We start from the raw sequence: 19,852 nt of genomic DNA on the forward strand, positions 1-19,852 counted from the left end.
ACACACTCAATTACTATAAAAGGAATTTACAAGCAACATTTCAATGTTTTCTGGTAACAATCTTGTTTTCCTCTCATGCATAATGTTTTTGTACTGAGAGAAAGATCTCTCAACATCACATGTAGTGACTGGACAAAACTTAAATGAAGTCACTTCATCTGGTTTTATTTCGCTGACAGCGGCTGCCTTCCCGGAGATTCGGTCAAAACTTCCCCTGACTTCTTCCACAGTCCTAAATGACTCCACCAGGGGCATGCTACTCTTCTCCAACTTGCTGATTGCTCCCGGCAGCTCGTTGAAATTTGAAGATGCTCCTACTTATGATCTTTAAAAATAATTAAATTGACATAAATTACATTGTCCCTACATCTTAAATTTCTACAGTTGGGCTAATTGGCAATAATGCTTAGTATATATCATGCATTTGTTTCATAAAAAATAAGACAACTAGATATGATGTTTCTAGAAGTACAAAACTCTAAGTAGGAACAAGAGAATTAGTAATTTACATGGAAATATGTCCTTAAGGATTTTCTTTTATAATTTGGCAGTATCGTGTCGAGTTCACCGGGTGAAAAATATAATTTTAAAAACGTGAAACGATACCGGAGTAGCGTAGAGGAGAGATCCGTTCCCTATGCTTGCCAAGGATCCAACAAGCTGGCCCTAGCAGTATTTGGAGGCACTATAAATCTCAGATTTGTGAACATTTTATTTGTTTTTATTCGCCGGCTTTACTCAGCCGGGTAAGCTGTCATGAAGACTATTTTCTGTTGCCTGCAGTAGATCCTGCATAATGTGCACCCACAAGGCCGCCACACTCGTTGAAAATTGAAAACCACGTCATTTGAAACTGTCGTGACATGCGCCCATAACCTTATTTTACCGATCGATTTGGCCGTGCAGTTAGGGGCGCGCAACTGTGAGCTGGTATCTGGGAGATAGTGGGTTCAAATCCTGCTGTCGGCAGCCCTGAATATGGTTTTTCATGGTTTCCCATTTTCACACCAGGCAAATGCTGGGGCTCTACCTTAATTCACGGCTGCTTCCTTCCCACTCCTAGCCCTTTCCTATCCCATCATTGCCATAAGACCTATCTGTGTCGGTGCGACGTAAAGCAGCTAGCAAGAAGAAAAAAACAAACGTATTTTTGCCGCAATTTAGCAAGACTCTAGAGGGGACGTTAGAGGCTTGTTAACCTGGGAGCTTACACCCCTCTGACTCTCTTTGCTTTCCCCTCCCCCCCCCCCCAAGCACAATGATTACTAACCGGACCTCACCAATCCAGACCAACCGTCTTCTAGTTGGCCTGTTCTTGTAAAGCTAGTCTTGGCAATCTTGTAAAACACGCTGTGGCATCGTCCTAGCCGGGCTACACTGGATCTGCAACCTATGTTTCGCGAAGGCTTAGCGGAAGTGTAATAGATTTCCCGATTTTTATAGGGAGTTTTAAAAATTGCATTTCAGTTGTAAATCTCTTGTTTTCACAGGAATTGAATCACAGTTCAAAATACTGATTTAATTTTCATCCATTCTGTGACAAGAGACCACCGGCGTTCTAACTTCTCGTTCAGTAATTTAATGATTATTTGCATTTTAGCAATATAAATTATTGAAAGTTCATGACTAATACAGCATTGCAACAAAACAACTTGCCAAAATAGGCCTATATGTGCTACAATGAAATGCGACCATAGTTCTCAATCACAAAAAAGATAAAAGGAAGAAACAAACTTACCTCCTTACAGCAAATTTGACGGACTAGCCTTCCATCCGTAGTGAAATTGGGATTACCTGTGATCCACTGCTTCAGCCAGTAGGACCTCGACGATTTTTCTTTGGGCATTGCCGCAAACACACTTCTTCTTCTTCCACTTCACAATAAATTACAACACGTTCTGAACGTAAAGCGTACGCGTACAACAGTTCACATCGAAAGGGAGGTACAGGGCATATGGGTTGCGCAACATAGTTCGGCGCTGACTGGTTCCGGCATATGCTTTAGGAGGTTGGAGGGGTTGAAGGCTTTGAGGTCAAATTGTTCCTTGTTTCTCCTGAGAGAAATTTCCCTAGAACTATTTCTGGTGACTTCTGAGAATTCCCACTTTTGTTCTTGGGGTAAACATATATTGAGAAAAGAGAAGATAATTCTGTCAAGCACACTAGCTACAATATAGGCAATTACACTCCAAATAGGCACAAACCCCTGAAATAGGCATTTATAGGCACAATAAAACCAACAAAAAATAGCTAAAAAGACCCTAAAAAGGATTTATATCTCAAAAGCCTGTGTTTCTGAACACAGGAATAAAATAGACAAATTCCCATCTCTAGTGATGAGTCACCTCTTAACCAGGGTTTTTTCAAATGAGAAATTATCATTCATAGCAGTGAATAAATTTTGACTGAAAAAATTAGTTAATTCTTCAGTCTTTATGTAAGTGGTGATCTAACTCACCCCATTTATGCTTTGTTACTTAACGGGGATTGTGCAATTCTGTCTTACAATTTCCTTTCTTTCTATCACAATTAACTCATTTATGATATTATTAAAAAATCTGTTGTTCATTCCAGAGGGATACAAGTGGTTTGAAGCACCCTCTAGATATTTATCTGGTTGTAGTTGGGGTATATTCGCATTATGTAAGATGGATTATCATGTTTCTGTGGCAGCTACTGTGATTTAGTTTTGTGGTAGGGTTACCTGCTATGGGGTAGAGTAGACCATACAGGCAGTGATTGTGCAGAGTATTGGGCGGCGGTAAATAACCCAACTCTCTAAAAGGGCCAACGGCTTCAGACAGAAGAGCTTCTTCCGGTAGGCGTTGGTCCTCAGTGAAAGAAATGTCACCGACATCCAGCATGCAGCATCTCTTCTTCGAGCTTCTTCCAGTGGGTGTTGGTCCTCAGGGAAGGAAATGTCACCGACATCCAGCATGCAGCATCTCTTCTTCAGGTTATGAAGGGCCTCATTGAAACCTGCTAGGTAACAGAACGCCTTTGGATGTGGCGAGCCGACCATAATAATAGCCTATATGAAATGTCAAGGATTAGGAATTCAATATTTCATTGCCTGACCCATGAGATTCTTGGACAAATGTGACAGAGAAGAAAGAGTGGTGGTGGTGATTATTGTTTTAAGAGGAAGTACAATTGGGCAACCATCCTCTAGTAACACTACATACATACATACATACATACATAAATACATACATACATACATACAAACATACATACATACATTATAGACTTATGCCTTTCAGTGTTCAGTCTGCAAGCCTCTGTGATTTTACTAAAATCCACCGCAGTCCTCTATTTGTAACTAGCTCTGTGGCCTTCTTCAGTCCTGTGCCTCATGAGAAACTCAGTCTAACTATCGTCACCTTGGTCTCCCTCTACTTTTCGTACCCTCCATGACCGAGTCCATTATTCTCCTAGGTAACCTATCCTCCTCTGTTCGTCTCACATGACCCCACCGCCGAAGCTGGTTTATGCATACAGCTTCATTACCGGTATCGTAATTAGGATACGTCTGAAAATAGTTTAAAAATTACTGTAGTGTACTGTACAGTAGTATACGAGTAATATCCTATTAGAATTTAGTGTGCTTATTTTATTATTGTAAAATATTTGTGTAGTACTGGTGTGGTAGAGGTATCCGTAGAAACTCTTACTAAAATATTGTTGAAATTAGGATAGGCTTAATTGCAGTTTGGAATTGTATAGTTCTTGTGTATTACTTTCGATATTCAGTAATTAACAGCAGCTTTTATCCTGTTAGGGGTTGTAGGATAAAAAAATAAAAAAATAATAATAGAGCACGACTAAGTAGTATTGTAGTGTAGTCGTATATTAATTACCTTATTGTTGTGTACTATCCCAGACAATATATCCCTCCGTTCATTTATTTTTTTGCAAATAAGTTATTTTATATTTTAATTTAAAATTTCCCCCCCCCCCCGTAAAGAATGGCTAAGGAGCGCGAGTGTACTTATTGTGGGTGTGGTGAGGCATTGAGGGGTATGAGGGAGGAGTTGGAAAGTTTGAGGGAGATAATTAGGATTCTCACAGAAGACGGGAAGGAAGATAGGACTCCCTCAAATAATGTACAGGTTACAGTAGGTGTACAAGAGGGAGGGGAAGGAAAGGGAGGAGTTGTAGAAGACAGGTGGTCTAATGTTCTAAGGGGAAGGAGAGTGCAGGCCAAGGGCTCTATTCAGGATCAGAATTCAGGACAGGTGTCTGTGCGAAATCGGTACGAGTCACTCCAGGTAGAACAACAGAGGGAAGATGAGGGACAGGGAACTGTTGCTGAGATGCGTGGAAGTAGGAGGAAGGGAAAAGGTAGGAAAGGGAAATGTAGAGTAGAGGATAGGAAGAGACAGGTGGAACAGGGTCATGGGAAGGAGAAAAGGGAGGAGGAAGTAGCTTCTGCAGCTATCAGGAAAGATAGGGCTGACCAGGAGGGGAGGGGATCAAATGAGGTGGGTAGGGTTGAGGCTCTGGTCATGGGGGATTCCATCGTTAGACACGTGGGGAAAGTGTGTGGAGGAAAGGGAACCAGGGTAGAATGTTATCCAGGAATTAAGTTGAGGCAGATGTTGAGGAAAGTAGAAGAGAGGGAGGAGGGGAAGGAGAAGGTGGTAGTGTTTCACGTTGGTACCAACAACGTAAGGCAAGCTGATATAAGTACCAACATAGTTGGAGATGTGTGGGATCTAGTAAATGCAGCACGGGTGAAGTTTAAGAAAGCGGAGATTGTTATTAGTGGAATACTGTGTAGGAGGGATACTGACTGGAGGGTGATTGGGGATTTAAATGAGACTATGGAGTGGGTATGTGGGAAACTGGGAGTGAAATTTCTAGATCCTAATGGGTGGGTAGGAGAAAGGGATCTGCGCTCGGATGGCCTTCATTTAAACCGCAGTGGTACGTATAAGTTAGGAAATTTGTTTGGAAGTGTAATAGGGAGGTACATTCAGGGAAACGGGATGGCCTAGGGAGCGGTGATAAGGGAACAGGGAACTGGAAATTAAGTAGAGATGACATAAAATTGTTAGTGTTGAACTGTAGAAGTATTGTAAAGAAAGGAATAGAGTTAAGTAATTTAATAGATGTATATTTACCAGATATTGTAATAGGAGTTGAATCATGGCTGAGAAATGATATAATGGATGCAGAAATTTTCTCACGGCACTGAAGTGTGTATCGTAGAGATAGGATAGGAAAGGTGGTAGGGGGAGTTTTCGTTCTGGTGAAAGAAGAATTTGTAAGCTACGAAAAAGTTAAAGATGAGACACATGAAATTCTAGGTGTAAGGCTCATTTCTAAAGATAATAGGCAACTTGATATATTTGGAGTGTACAGATCGGGAAAGGGTAGCACTGATGCGGATTCGGAATTATTTGATAGGATAGTCAGCTATGTGGGAAACGACATGGAAAGAAATGTGATTGTAGCGGGAGATCTGAATTTGCCAGATGTCAATTGGGAAGGAAATGCGAACGACAGGAAGCATGACCAACAAATGGCAAATAAGTTAATATGGGAAGGACAGCTGATTCAGAAAGTGATGGAACCAGCCAGAGGGAAAAATATTTTGGATGTGGTGCTGATAAAACCAGATGAGCTCTATAGGGAAACTGAAGTAATAGATGGTATTAGTGATCATGAAGCTGTTTTTGTGGTAGTTAAAAATAAATGTGATAGAAACGAAGGTCTTAAAAGTAGGACAGTTAGGCAGTACCATATGGCTGATAAAGCAGGTATGAGGCAGTTTCTAAAAAGTAACTATGATCGGTGGAAAACGGTAAATAAAAATGTAAACAGACTCTGGGACGGGTTTAAAGAAATTGTTGAGGATTGCGAAAACAGGTTTGTACCTTTAAGGGTGGTAAGGAATGGTAAAGACCCACCTTATTATAATAGAGAAATAAAGAGACTAAGAAGGAGGTGCAGACTGGAAAGAAATAGAGGTAGAAATGGCTGTGGAAGTAAGGAGAAATTGAAGGAACTTACTAGAAAATTGAATCTAGCAAAGAAGGCAGCTAAGGATAACATGATGGCAAGCATAATTGGCAGTCATACAAATTTTAGTGAAAAATTGAAGGGTATGTATAGGTATTTTAAGGCAGAAACAGGTTCCAACAAGGACATTCCAGGAATAATTAATGAACAAGGGGAGTGTGTATGTGAGGATCTTCAAAAGGCAGAAGTATTCAGTCAGCAGTATGTAAAGATTGTTGGTTACAAGGATAATGTCGAGATAGAGGAAGAGACTAAGGCCAAAGAAGTAATAAAATTTACGTATGATAACAATGACATTTACAATAAGATACAAAAGTTGAAAACTAGAAAAGCGGCTGGAATTGATCAGATTTCTGGGGATATACTTAAAACAATGGGTTGGGATATAGTACCATATCTGAAGTACTTATTTGATTATTGTTTGGCCGAAGGAGCTATACCAGATGAATGGAGAGTTGCTATAGTAGCCCCTGTGTATAAAGGAAAGGGTGATAGACATAAAGCTGAAAATTACAGGCCAGTAAGTTTGACATGCATTGTATGTAAGCCTTGGGAAGGCATTCTTTCTGATTATATTAGACATGTTTGTGAAATTAATAACTGGTTCGATAGAAGGCAATTCAGTTTTAGGAAAGGTTATTCCACTGAAGCTCAACTTGTAGGATTCCAGCAAGATATAGCAGATATCTTGGATTCTGGAGGTCAAATGGACTGTATCGCGATTGACCTGTCTAAAGCATTTGATAGGGTGGATCATGGGAGACTACTGGCAAAAATGAGTGCAATTGCACTAGACAAAAGAGTGACTGAATGGGTTGCTATATTTCTAGAAAATAGATCTCAGAGAGTTAGAGTAGGTGAAGCTTTGTCTGACCCTGTAATAGTTGAGAGGGGAGTTCCTCAGGGCAGTGTTATCGGACCTTTATGTTTTCTTATATATATAAATGATATGAGTAAAGGAGTGGAATCGGAGGTAAGGCTTTTTGCAGATGATGTTATTCTCTATAGAGTGATAAATAAGTTACAAGATTGTGAGCAACTGCAACGTGACCTCGAAAATATTGTGAGATGGACAGCAGGCAATGGTATGTTGATAAACGGGGCTAAAAGTCAGGTTGTGAGTTTCACAAATAGGAAAAGTCCTCTCAGTTTTAATTACTGCGTTGATGGGGTGAAAGTTCCTTTTGGGGATCATTGTAAGTATCTAGGTGTTAATATAAGGAAAGATCTTCACTGGGGTAATCACATAAATGGGATTGTAAATAAAGGGTACCGATCTCTGCACATGGTTATGAGGGTGTTTAGGGGTTGTAGTAAGGATGTAAAGGAGAGTGCATATAAGTCTCTGGTAAGACCCCAACTAGAGTATGGTTCCAGTGTATGGGACCCTCATCAGGATTACCTGATTCAAGAACTGGAAAAAATCCAAAGAAAAGCAGCTCGATTTGTTCTGGGTGATTTCTGACAAAAGAGTAGCGTTAAAAAAATGTTGCAATGTTTGGGTTGGGAAGAATTGAGAGAAAGAAGAAGAGCTGCTCGACTAAGTGGTATGTTCCAAGCTGTCAGCGGAGAGATGGCGTGGAATGACATTAGTAGACGAATAGGTTTGAATGGCGTCTATAAAAGTAGGAAAGATCACAATATGAAGATAAAGTTGGAATTCAAGAGGACAAACTGGGGCAAATATTCATTTATAGGAAGGGGAGTTAGGGATTGGAATAACTTACCATGGGAGATGTTCAATGAATTTCCAATTTCTTTGAAATCATTTCGGAAAAGGCTAGGAAAGCAACAGATAGGGAATCTGCCACCTGGGCGACTGCCCTAAATGCAGATCAGTAGTGATTGATTGATTGAACCTAAAATTCATTAATGAAGTTCATTCCCAACTCAGCCTCTATCTCCTCATTCCAACATATTTGTACCAGCGATCATTCTTGTTACTTTCATGCCTGTTACTTCTAACTTATGAATAAAACATCCTGAGTCCACCTAGCTTTTGCTTTTGTAAAGCAAAGTTGGTCTGAAAAAAGACCGATGTAAAGATAGTTTCATACGGGAGTTGACTTGCTTCTAGCAGAGTACTGCTGATTGCAACTGTGAGCTCACTGCATTACCTTTGCTGCACCTTGATTCAATCTCACCTACTACACTACCATCCTGGGATAATACACACCCTAAATACTTGAAATGATCTAGTTGTTCCAGCGTTATATTCCCAACATGACATTCAGATCTCCTAGATTTCTCACCTAATGATATCACTTAGTCCTGTGAAGGTTAATTTTCATATCACAATCATTGTACCTATTTTCATGTTCCAAGATATTAGACTACAGGCTTTCAGCACAGTCTGCAATTACGACCAAGTTGTCGGCATAGGCCAAACTGCTTACTACATTTCCACCTAACTGAATCCCTCCACCTCCCACTTAATACCTTTCAGTAGATGATCCTTGTAAACTATGAATAACAAATGTGAAAGCTTACAGCCTTGTCTAACCCCTGTAAGTACCTTGAACCACGAACTCATTCTACCATAAATTCTCACTGCAACCCAATCGAAGACCTCAGTGCAAAAACCGGTCTAGTCCTAATTTTTTGAAAAATTATCTTTTATATCTATTGGGTCGACAAATACATGCCAACATTCGATAAAAGAATCAGATGTGTTCACCTTTAATTACTGTCTCTGCCATAAAAAAGGCCTTGACTGCATCGTAAATTTGCATTAAAGAAAACGGCTAAATGCGGACTTGACTGAATTTTGCACTGAAATTCTCTTGCTAGATGGCAATAACATTACTTATGTGTCAGCTGTGATGAAGGACATTACAAAAACAACTGCCTATTGCAAATGTTGTATATTGACATACAATTTACTACCATAGTCCAATGCCAATCAATATAACTAAATTTAAAGATGTGCAAAAGCTTTCACAGCAATATGTGCCAAAGTGTTAACAGGGTATATTATAAACCATTAGCCCTAAGTCATGCAGTACTACAGAACAATAAAATAATGATTTAGGTGAATTAGTGTAGAGGCCATAACAACTGCAAGATGTAGAATCCTAACAATGTTACGTTTGTAATTTTTGTGTCGTTTAAATCCGCCTTTTGTCTGTATTGCCTTTAACATGGAAACAAAAATTAAATATTTGTTTATAGATTTCCATATTTAAATATGTATAAGACTTCCACATTTGCAATGATTAACGACCCAGTTGTATTAGTTGGAAGGTAAACTGAGAGAAAAAAGTGTTTTTTGGTTTTGTTTTCAAGTAATTAACAAATAAATAACATTTTAGCATGACTACTACAGTACTCAATCTTTTTGTGTCAAGAAAGTGTCTATATACAAAATAAAAAGCACGAGAATGTTGGTAACCACACAACATTCCTGATAATTATCCTAAATTTTGTGTGAACAATATGATTTTATATTCATGCACATTTGGAAGATTTGGAATGATTTTATTGTCTCCCTTCAAATTTTACTTTTTGTGCCTGACCTGTTTTTGCACTGAGGTCTTCAATTGTCAACATGAATACCTTTGATTGCTTTTAGTAATCTACCCTTAATGACTTAGTCCCCCAGTACGGCTACCATTTTTTTACTCAATACTCTGTCATATGTCATCTAGATGTACGAAACATAACTCTCTATTCTCCTTGTGGCATTTTTCAATTACCTGTCGCATATTGAAAATCTGATCCTGGCAGCCCCTCTGTGGTCTGAAAACACACTGCTTTTCATCCAACTTACTCTCAACCATAGATCACACCCTCCCTTCAGAATGCCAGTGAACACCTTGTCTGGTATACTGATCAATGACATACCCTACCGCTCATTAATTTTAAGACACCATGACTATTTTCTGGTATTTCAGATATGAACACGAAACAAAATATATTTCTCCAAAATAAACTTATATAATACAAACAGAATCATTATATTTTACTTTCATCAAAATATTCTCCCTTGGATTTAATGACTGCCTCACAAACGTGACGTCTACGGTCAATCAGTTTCTGTAGGTATTTTGAGTCTGTATGATTCCACACATCCTTAACAACATTCCAGAGATGTTCCTTACTGGATATGTGAACTTCCCTGATACGTCTATCCACTTCATCCCAGACCATTTCAATGGGATTACAATCTGGGCCTCGGGATGGTCAGACCATGTCTTTCAATACTGTTTTGTTAAGGGATTAATTCACCAAACTAGTATTAACCACAAAGATAGGACATACTATTTATTGCACAACACAAACATACATATTATACACATGGCTACTGCCATCACACATCACTCTTTTGTCTCCACTGTCCCATCAGGCATCACACACCTCCGAGTCCAAGTAAAACATTGATATCCTGCCAGTGTCCACCATTTTTGAGGCCAAGAGCAAATAAACTTAACCAAATTTTTGTAATATCCTCCCACCTTTTAATCATATTATGATTAAAACCACTAAATTCACAACCAAAATAAAACAAAGCAAAGAAAATATCTACAAATTGAGATGAGAGGGAATTTGTATCTTCCTCCCAAATCTTGTAGTAACCACTCGTGGAACAGTTCTGCTAGAGTCGTGGAACAGTTCTGCTAGAGTCAGTCACAACAGGGCTCTTCTCCTGGACCTCTTCTTCATTCTGCCACACAGTAATGGGAGTTGCTTCCAGTGGATAGATGTTCTGCACAGGCCGGTCCAACTTGCCACCAGCAGTCTTCACCTTGACCATCCTGACGACATTGTCTTTCCTAGGATATACAGCAATCACTCCTCCTAAAGGCCAGTCCATTCTACATGCTCCGTCACTTCCAAGGATCACTACTTCCCCCACCTTTAACTCTCGATGCGAGTTCGCCTGACCCTTCCCCGGTTTAAGTTGCCCTAAGTACTCTATCCTGAACCTTTTGCATAATTCTGTCCTTACCTGCTGCATATATCTGAATCTCTTTCCGTGGCTTATCTGATCAATGTGATCAATATCAGACACTCCCACCGTAGGAATATCCTGAAGAAACATTGCTGGAGTCAATGCTAGTAAATCATCACCATCTTCAGATAAGTATGTCAACAGCCGGGAATTGATAACTGCTTTAGTGTCCATTAGTATTGTCAACAGTTCCTCGTAATCCAAAGAGGAACGACCTAAGATTCGTCGCAACAACTTCCTTAACATCTGAACAATATGTTCCCAAAAGCCTCCCCACCATGCAGCAGTGGGAGGATTGAATTTCCAAGTGATTCTCAGACAACTAGCCTCTACACTCACTTTTGTCCTGTCAAGATCATGGAACGCATTTTCAGCTCCCATAAAATTCCTTCCATTTTCACTATAAATAACATTTGGTCTCCCTCTCTGAGCAATGAATCTTCGTAACGCTTGAAGGAACCCTGAAGTAGACAAAGTCCTGATGAGCTCAAAATGTACAGCTCTGAAAACAGCACACGTGAACATCACTATCCACGCCTTTTCACCCCCCTCGGAGATGTAATGGGCCAGCCAAACCACCCCTACAATCTCAAAAACAGAAGCGTCTCGAATTCAATCCTCCGGCAAAGGGGTGACCTATATAGTAATTCCTTTCACTCGGTATCTTCTACACTTGACACAGTCAGAAATCACCTTTCTTATGGTTCTTCTACCATTGACAATCCGAAACCACTCTTGCAAAGTAGAGAGCAGAACTTGTACTCCTGCATGAGACAATTCCAGATGTTTCTCCATGATCATCATGTGAACTAGCTTATGATTTGCAGGTATCAGAATGGGAATTAGGAATAATTCTTCATCCTTTCTCCTCATTAACCTCGTCTTGACTCGAAGTAACCCACTTTCATCTTCAAACACATTGAGATATTTGAGGGACGTCTGCTCCTTTTTTCCAAACATCTCTTGCGTCACAATCTTCCATAGCCCCCTTTCAGCCATTTGCAATTCTTCCACTTCGAGTTCCCTTGAAGTGTGTCGTCCTCCCTTTCCTGCCATGTTGTGAATGAATCGCAAAATCCAAGCTGTCATCCTGACCATTTTCGTATACTGTACTTTGAAAAATATTGAAGATACCATTTTTCTTCTGGTTTTGAAGAAACTAAAACAGTAGAAAGTCTTCATTGACCTTTTCTTCATCAGGCATGACATCGTCAACAGGCCACTCAGATCTGGGGCATCTCAGCCACTGAAAGCCCTCCCACCATTTCCACATCAGGAGTTTGGTAGCGGAGCAGCCGCTGGAAGGTAGTTCAGCTGGATTATTCACTCCACGCACATGATTCCAACTATCAGGGCTCGACAACTGTTTAATTTCCTTCACCTGGTTGGCCACGAAAGTTCCCCAGACTTCGTTCCTCTTGATCCAGCAGAGCGCTGTTGTCGAATCTGTCCAATAAGAAGTTGAAGGATCTCCAATTCCTAAATTTGCCTTTATGGAGGATGCAAGACGAGCTCCAATTGAACAAGCTAAGAGTTCCAACTGAGAAATAGTAGTTTTCTTCAGAGGTGCTACATGAGATTTTGCCTGTATAAGTGTTATATTTGAGCTTTGACTATCTTGTGATTGAAGAAATACTACTGCGGCATATGCTGCACCACTTGCATTGCAAAATGTGTGAATGCTCCCAAGATTCCTGTGTTTCACAAGGTGCTATTTGTCTAGGAATTTTAATATCAGACAATACGTTCAGTTCTTGAAGCTAATTTTCAAACTTTTTCCTCATTTGGTCCTCCATTTCTTCATCCCACTCATTTTCTTCTGCCAACTTTCCTGTAACATCAACTTGGGTACTAGAGAGACAGGACAGATGAAACCTACAGGGTCAAAGGTGTTCTGGGAGGCAGCCAATACATTTCATCTAGTGATCTTCTCACCAATCTTCGATATGTCAATTTGTTCACAAGAAAGAACATCTCGTGCTTTATTCCATCAAAGACGTAACACCGAAGTTACCTCAGAAGCAGATTAATCTCTTTCAGAAGAATTTAGCCATGTGTACTCCCAGTTATGAAGTTTGAACCATGCTCTGCCCCGCAATGCAGTAGATTCTTCCATAAACATACATAATTCTTCCTCATTGTCCACAGAAGTGATACAATTATTAACATAAAAGGAGTTTCTCAACTTTTCAGCTGTCTCTCGATAGTCTGTACTGTGTTTCAAGTGTAGATCTAATACTGTTTCTAGCAGAAATGGGCAGCAGTTCAGTCCAAATACTACTCAGCTGTGATGAAATGCCTTTAATTCTCTTCTCTCTAAATCCTTCCACCATAAGAAGCGTAACCTATCATGGTCAGTTTCTTGGACAGATATCTGAAGAAAAGCCTTTCTAATATCTGAGATCACCCCTATCCTATTCTGAAACATCAAAAGAAGTGTGGGGTAGCAAATTAGGTCCTCGAGGCACTCTTTCAATAAAAGCGTATCCTTTGACTTGCAGGAACCATCAAAAACTGGTCTCACCTTAGTGGTAGAGTTGTCTTTAAATATTCCTCGGTGTCGTAAATGATAACACTGATCATTGTTTTCTTCCTCTGGAACCTCTTCAATGATTTCCTCATTTATCCACTCTTGAAACACCTTTCCGTACTCCTCAAACTTTCCTTCCTTGATCAGCCTGTTCGAAACAGAGATCAATCTCTTTTCCACTATCCCCCTGTTGTTCCGTAGATACTGATGGCTCTCCAGCCAAGGTAACACAACTTCATATCAGCCATTGCCATTAACTTTTACTGTATTTTGAAAGTAGTTATGTGCGGCTTCTTCCATTTCTTCTCTTGATTTGTCTTCCACTGGACCAGATATGCCTATGGTCTCCAAGTTCCATAAGTCAGCTATCGAGGCAGATTGAATGAACAGTGAGGTTGTATATAGAGCTAGAGTGTCATTCTCCCCTTCCTTCAGGCTTCCTGTCACAGTCCAGCCAAGCGCAGTCTTAATGGCTACCAATCCTGATTCAAGTGTATGCATTTCATCCATCAAAATATTTCTAGCAACATCAGCTCCTAGAAGAACTTCCACGTCAGCCGGATCAATTCCCACATCTGAGAGCCATACCTCTTTCTCTCCCTCATGTCTTTCATCCAGGGCCCAAACTTCAACTTTGGAATTTTCCCACAAATTACCTTCTGGTCAATTAACTGCAACATTGTACTACATGAACCATCACAGCTGCTCACCTCTATATTGTACACATGGTGGTCTTCTTCACAGGTCTCAGTGCCTCCAAACAACTTATGAATCATCGTTGTGTTTTCAGAGGTTTGTACCCCATTTCCTCAGCTGTCTTTTGGAAGATTTAGGATCTCTGGGATCCACTGCCTATCATTGCTCGGACCTTCTTCTGCTTCCCCTTATGTGTTAGCTTGATACACAATGTTTGAAGAAACATCTCTTTTGTGGCACTCTGAATGTTCATGGAGATATTGCTCTGGTTTTCCCTGCCATCCCGAGTTCTAGGTTCAGGTTTCTCTACAGCCCTTTGCACATTTAGTTTATGGTACATAATAACAACATGAGGGTTAGTGCACAAGAGGCATCAAATGTGTGCCTTGCAATTCTCGGCTCTGTGCCCTAACTTCGGACATGGAAAAAAACAGTTTTCTTTGGCTAGCTTGTTACACTTTACTTCCAAGCTCATTTGTTGAGCAAGGTGACATTCCTTACTCTCATGTGTGAACCATGCTTATCGCATGTTCCACGATTTGACATTTAATTATGTGAATGGCTTCCTTCAGTTTTGTCTTTCAATGTTTACATGTGTCAGTCTAATGACCTCCAGTAGGGAGCAGCACACGCTATGTTTTTATCTGTGAGGTCGTTCGTTTTGCTGAGCGATAATTTTTACTCTGTGGAGTTCTTTTGCTGTTCTATGTGGGGCAGATACTAACAATGGCTGCCGCTATGTTCGGTGTGGCATTATTATGCCTCAAATATTCATTTAATGTGTTCAAGCCTGGACCTTTCACGCTAACTGCTATTTGATTTTACTATTGATAATCACAGGTATGTGATACTTGGTTTATATTTAAATTTGGTGACGATTTATTCCCGTATGTTACGGTCGATGGCATACATCTTTCCGCTCCGTCATACGATGTGCTTTGAATGAATGTATTTGTGGTCTTGTTGTTATGATTGAAAAAGGGTCTCTGTGGTTATGATTTGGTGCGCTGCGTGCTTTAATACTGCGTGATCCTCATGATGTGCCCCTTGTCTCGACCGCAGGAGAGACCAATCCAGGTTGTACAAGGCGCAACATGCCAGTGATGTGAATAAAGTAATGTCCAATTCTGACCTTATGTGTAATTGCACGCCGCACGCAAACATTTGAGTACGTGAGACCCACTGATAATGACCGTGGAGTCATAATTTATGGTTTGTATTTGACCACGAAATCTGAACGGCCGTTCGTGTTTTATTTTCCCGATACCCTCATTGTGTGTGCGTGAATGTGGTATGCATGTGAGTTCGAATGTGTGGGAGAGGAAAGGTTGGTATGCCGATTGACCTGTTGTATTTGTCTTTCAAATTCTGCGCCTTGTTTGGTTTTCAGCGCAGAGTTATATTTATTTATTATTCATGGCTGATGCTCAGCTTGAGTACCCGCCATGTTGGTTTCATATTTGCGCATGGGCGTACCTATTGTATTCTTTGGGTCTTGTCTCGGCTTTGATTGGTCCATGGAGGCTGTGCCCAGTCTCATCTGTCGTTATTCTTATCTGCCTTTTGTTCCCCGGCACGGCTTATTGTTATGCGAACTTTTCGCATTGTTAGTTGCCTAATGAATACATGATGCAGTGCCTTGGATATTTGAATCTTGGTAAAACGGGCGATCTAGTTGAATAGTTTATGATGAAAGGAAGCTGCTGGTATTGTAATAGCGATGTGTCGAGGAGCAGTGAGCATTTTAAATTACGTATCTTTTTTTTTTAAGAGTATTAGTGAGTTTTCACGCCATGTTTCAACTATGTGAGAAAGAACAAGGTATGTCCATCAGTATTACGATGAATTTCCCTATTTATTTTGTGTGATTTTCTTTTCTTGCTTTAATTTTTCTCTCATATTTATTTAATAAATCCCCTGGTTTAAACCATTTCTTCTTTTATTTCAATTAGATGTAGTCTTGCCCTTGTTGCCTGATTACAAGGGGGGGTTTTCAGCTCAGGGTTATGTATGCGCCTTGCCCAGTCGACACGATCCGGGCCTCAAATATTGTTCCCCGTGAATATTTCACTAAGTTATTGCTTGAATCGCTGATTTATGTAGTGATAGATGGGGAGGGTGTGGCTCATGTGGTTTGCTGCAAAACACATACTTTCGCTTCTTGCCATCAAATTTTGCAGAGAACAATGAACTTGCAGTTGGTAGCGATGTATCTTCCGAAATTTTCCCTCTTCCCTTCTCTTGTTTTTTCCTATCAGCTAAATCGAGACCTGCCTGCACAAAGGTAATCCTTTCTTCTCCCTCCACTTCACGTTTGAGGATATTAAGAAGAGTCTCCAGTTTATCTTTATGTGGACTGATAAAATCTTCATTCCCTGATGATTGATTTCTGAGCCATACCCTCGAAACATCTTCACGTAAGCACGATTCTACGAGGGGGAACAACATTGACCCATATTTATCCCTGGTTACACCTATGGATTCTAAAGCTCTTAACTTGCTCTCTAGTGTATCATAAAAAGTGGCTATCCCTGATTTATCTTTCTGATGGGACACATTCTGGATGACTAACCCAATAAGTTCCCTAACGTAATACTCAGTCAAAAGATCTTCACGTCCAAACCGTTCCTTCATACACTCTATAACCTTTGGATAGTTTTCGGCAGTGGCAGGGAAGCTATTTACCAGTTCTCTGGCTCGACTGTCAGGTTTGGTGCACCGAATCGCTGAAATTTATCTTCAGATTCTATATCACAATCGTCATGGATTCTTTTAAACATGCTCCAGAATCTGAGCCAATCCTTTATTCCCCCCTCCAAACTTGGCCAGTTCCAACTTAGGTAGTTTTAAATTCTTTTTAACTGTAAATGAAATATCTGATCTCTGATCTCAAACTATGCCTATATTTTCAGAACATAAATTAGTAATTTTTAACTTAACTTCGTCCAAATTCTCTCTATATGTTTCAATTGCCTTGTACTCACGGTTATAAACATCGTCCTCTAGTTCCAATGTTAGTTCTAATATTTTTTCATCTAGTGGGGGAAGGTCAACACGTAACCTCTCCAGTTTCGTCAGCATCTTCTGTGCCGATTCCAGCTCAACTACTTCACTAGTTAAACTTCGCATTAGTTCGTTATACACCTTTGTAAACGATGCCCGAATTGGTTTACGTTGTTTCACTAACCTTTCCATGGTCGCGTGCCAGTATTTTTCACTGACAAAAGAAATCTTACGTACCGTATCCTATCGCAACTTTTCTCACTTTACGCATTATTATCACGCCTGGGTCACCACATTGTTTTGTTAAGGGACTAATTCACCAAACTAGTATTAACCACAAAGATAGGACATACTGTTTATTGCACAACGACACAAACATACATATTATACACTGGCTACTGCCATCACACATCACTCTTTTTGTCTCCACTGTCCCATCAGGCATCACACACCACTGAGTCCAAGTAAAACATTGATATCTTGCCAGTGTCCACCATTTTTGAGGCCAAGAGCAAATAAACTTAACCAAATTTTCGTAACAAGTACTTTCTGTTTTTCCTTTGTTGCAATGTACTTCTTACAGAGTGCTCACCGATGTTTTGGGTCATTATCCTGTTGTAAGGTGAACCCATTCCCGATTAAGTGCAATCCACATGGTATTGTAAGATACTGAAGTATGCAGTGGTAGTGCTTCTGAACCATACATCCTTCTTTTTTCACAATGTCTCCAAATCTATCTCCTGCAAACACACCCAAACCATAACAGAATACCCACAGTGTTTAACTGTAGGTAGAACACACTGCTGGGCCACCTTTTCTCCTTCTCATCAGCGAACAAATATCATCCTCCTGGTTCCAAAAGTCTTGAACTTCAATTCGTCTGTGAATAACACTTTGTTCCACTCTTCATGTGTCCAATTACGATGTTTTGTAGCCCATTTCAGGCTCTTCTTTTTATTTATTTCTTATAACTAGGTAGGGCCTAAGCAAGGGGATTCCTTGCTGCCACACATCCTTTCAAGCCGGCTGCAATCAATTTAGTTTTTACTGCTGCAACGGATATTTGTTTCTTGTTCATTTCTACCAATTCTGCATGAATTTGTGGTGCTGTGTTGAACCAATTTCTGATACTAGTAATTCTGATGATCATCATTTTTATTTGTGTTATGAGGTTGTCCTGGTCGTGGTCTACTGGGCGAGTTGGCCGTGCGGTTAGGGGCGTGCAGCTGTGAGCTAGCATTTGGGAGATGGTGCGTTCAAACCCCACAGTCAGCAGCCCTGAAGATGGTTTTCAGTGGTTTTCCATTTTCACACCAGCGGCTGTACCTTAATTGAGGCTATAGCTACTTTCTTCTCATTCCTAGGCCTTTCCTATATCATCGTTGCCATAAGACCTCTATCTGTGTCAGTGTGATGTAAAGCAAATTGAAAAAAAAAAGTCTCTCCTTATTGCTACCTGTTGTCGTCTCGCAGTGAAGGGTGTATTGCACTCCCACTACAGACACACTACATTGTTTCACAATTTGGCAAAATGATAAACCTGCTTGTCTGAGTGCTGCAATTGTAGCACGTTTTTCTATGCATATCTCCACTCTTGGAGCCATAATAACGATGTGCACACTGTCAACTGTCACTAAGGAACTGAAATCCAGGAAGCAAATATTATGTATGTTAACAATGCTTGAAGTACACTGCAAGCATCACAACACTACAGGGAACAACAGAGGTGCGCTGAATGGGCCTTCACTCACCAACTAGGTAAACAAACATACCAGTTCAGGTATTTATTGTTTAAGTAAGGCACACAACATTCTTTTGGGGTAATATTGCATCTGCATGAAAACAAACATATAAACCTGACATGCTTACAATAATTGTACTATTCCTTTGCTTACTAAAGCATAACCATGGCATTACACCATATCTACAGAGAATGATATGTAAATTGTTAGGTGTAATGAAATTAATGAGTGGTAGGCTACCTCGATAGTTGTTGCAATCCTTCCTGTTACCTTGCTTGTAGATAGGTGCAATTACTACTTTTATCGAATCAGAAGGTACCATACTAACATTCAATGTTAATCTGACTACATTATGAAGCTATTTAATCCCTGCCATTCCACTATATTTCACCATTTCAGGTCTAATTTCATCTCGTCCTGCTGCTTTATGACAATGGAGTTTATTTACCATCCTTTCCACCTCCTCAAGTGTAATTTCACCAACATCATTTTCCTCCTCCCGATGAGCTCGTTGTTTGCGATGTCACCAGAAAAATTTCCTTTTACGTTGAGAAGATTTTCAAAATATTGTTTCCACCTATCCAGTGATTCCCTAATTTACCCAAAATATTATTCATTTCCTTTTTGCCTCCCAACTGTCCAGGAAGGTTTCTCTGCTGGTTGACCTAGCTTTTACAGGTTATTACCAAAATCTTCCCAGGACTTCTTGGATTCAACAATTATGTGTTTTACTCTGTTTCTTTCATCTGTGTACAACTCCCTGTCGGCATCAGTCCTTGTTTGGAGGCATTTCTGATACGCCCTCCTTTTACGATTACAAGCTGCCCTCACTCATCATCCACCAGAATGCTTGCTTTTTCCCATCTTTAAACACAGTTGTTCCCAAGTATTCCATTGCCATTT

General features: G+C 40.1%; 1 protein-coding gene across 1 annotated transcript in view; it reads left to right on the forward strand.

The window, feature by feature from the left end:
• The window catches only part of LOC136873786 (uncharacterized), a 788,774-nt gene that overhangs the window by 457,695 nt on the left and 311,227 nt on the right, over positions 1 to 19,852 (forward strand). The window lies entirely within an intron of this gene.

This window comes from Anabrus simplex, chromosome 5 (assembly GCF_040414725.1).
Source record: "Anabrus simplex isolate iqAnaSimp1 chromosome 5, ASM4041472v1, whole genome shotgun sequence".
In the NCBI taxonomy this organism is placed as follows: domain Eukaryota; kingdom Metazoa; phylum Arthropoda; class Insecta; order Orthoptera; family Tettigoniidae; genus Anabrus; species Anabrus simplex.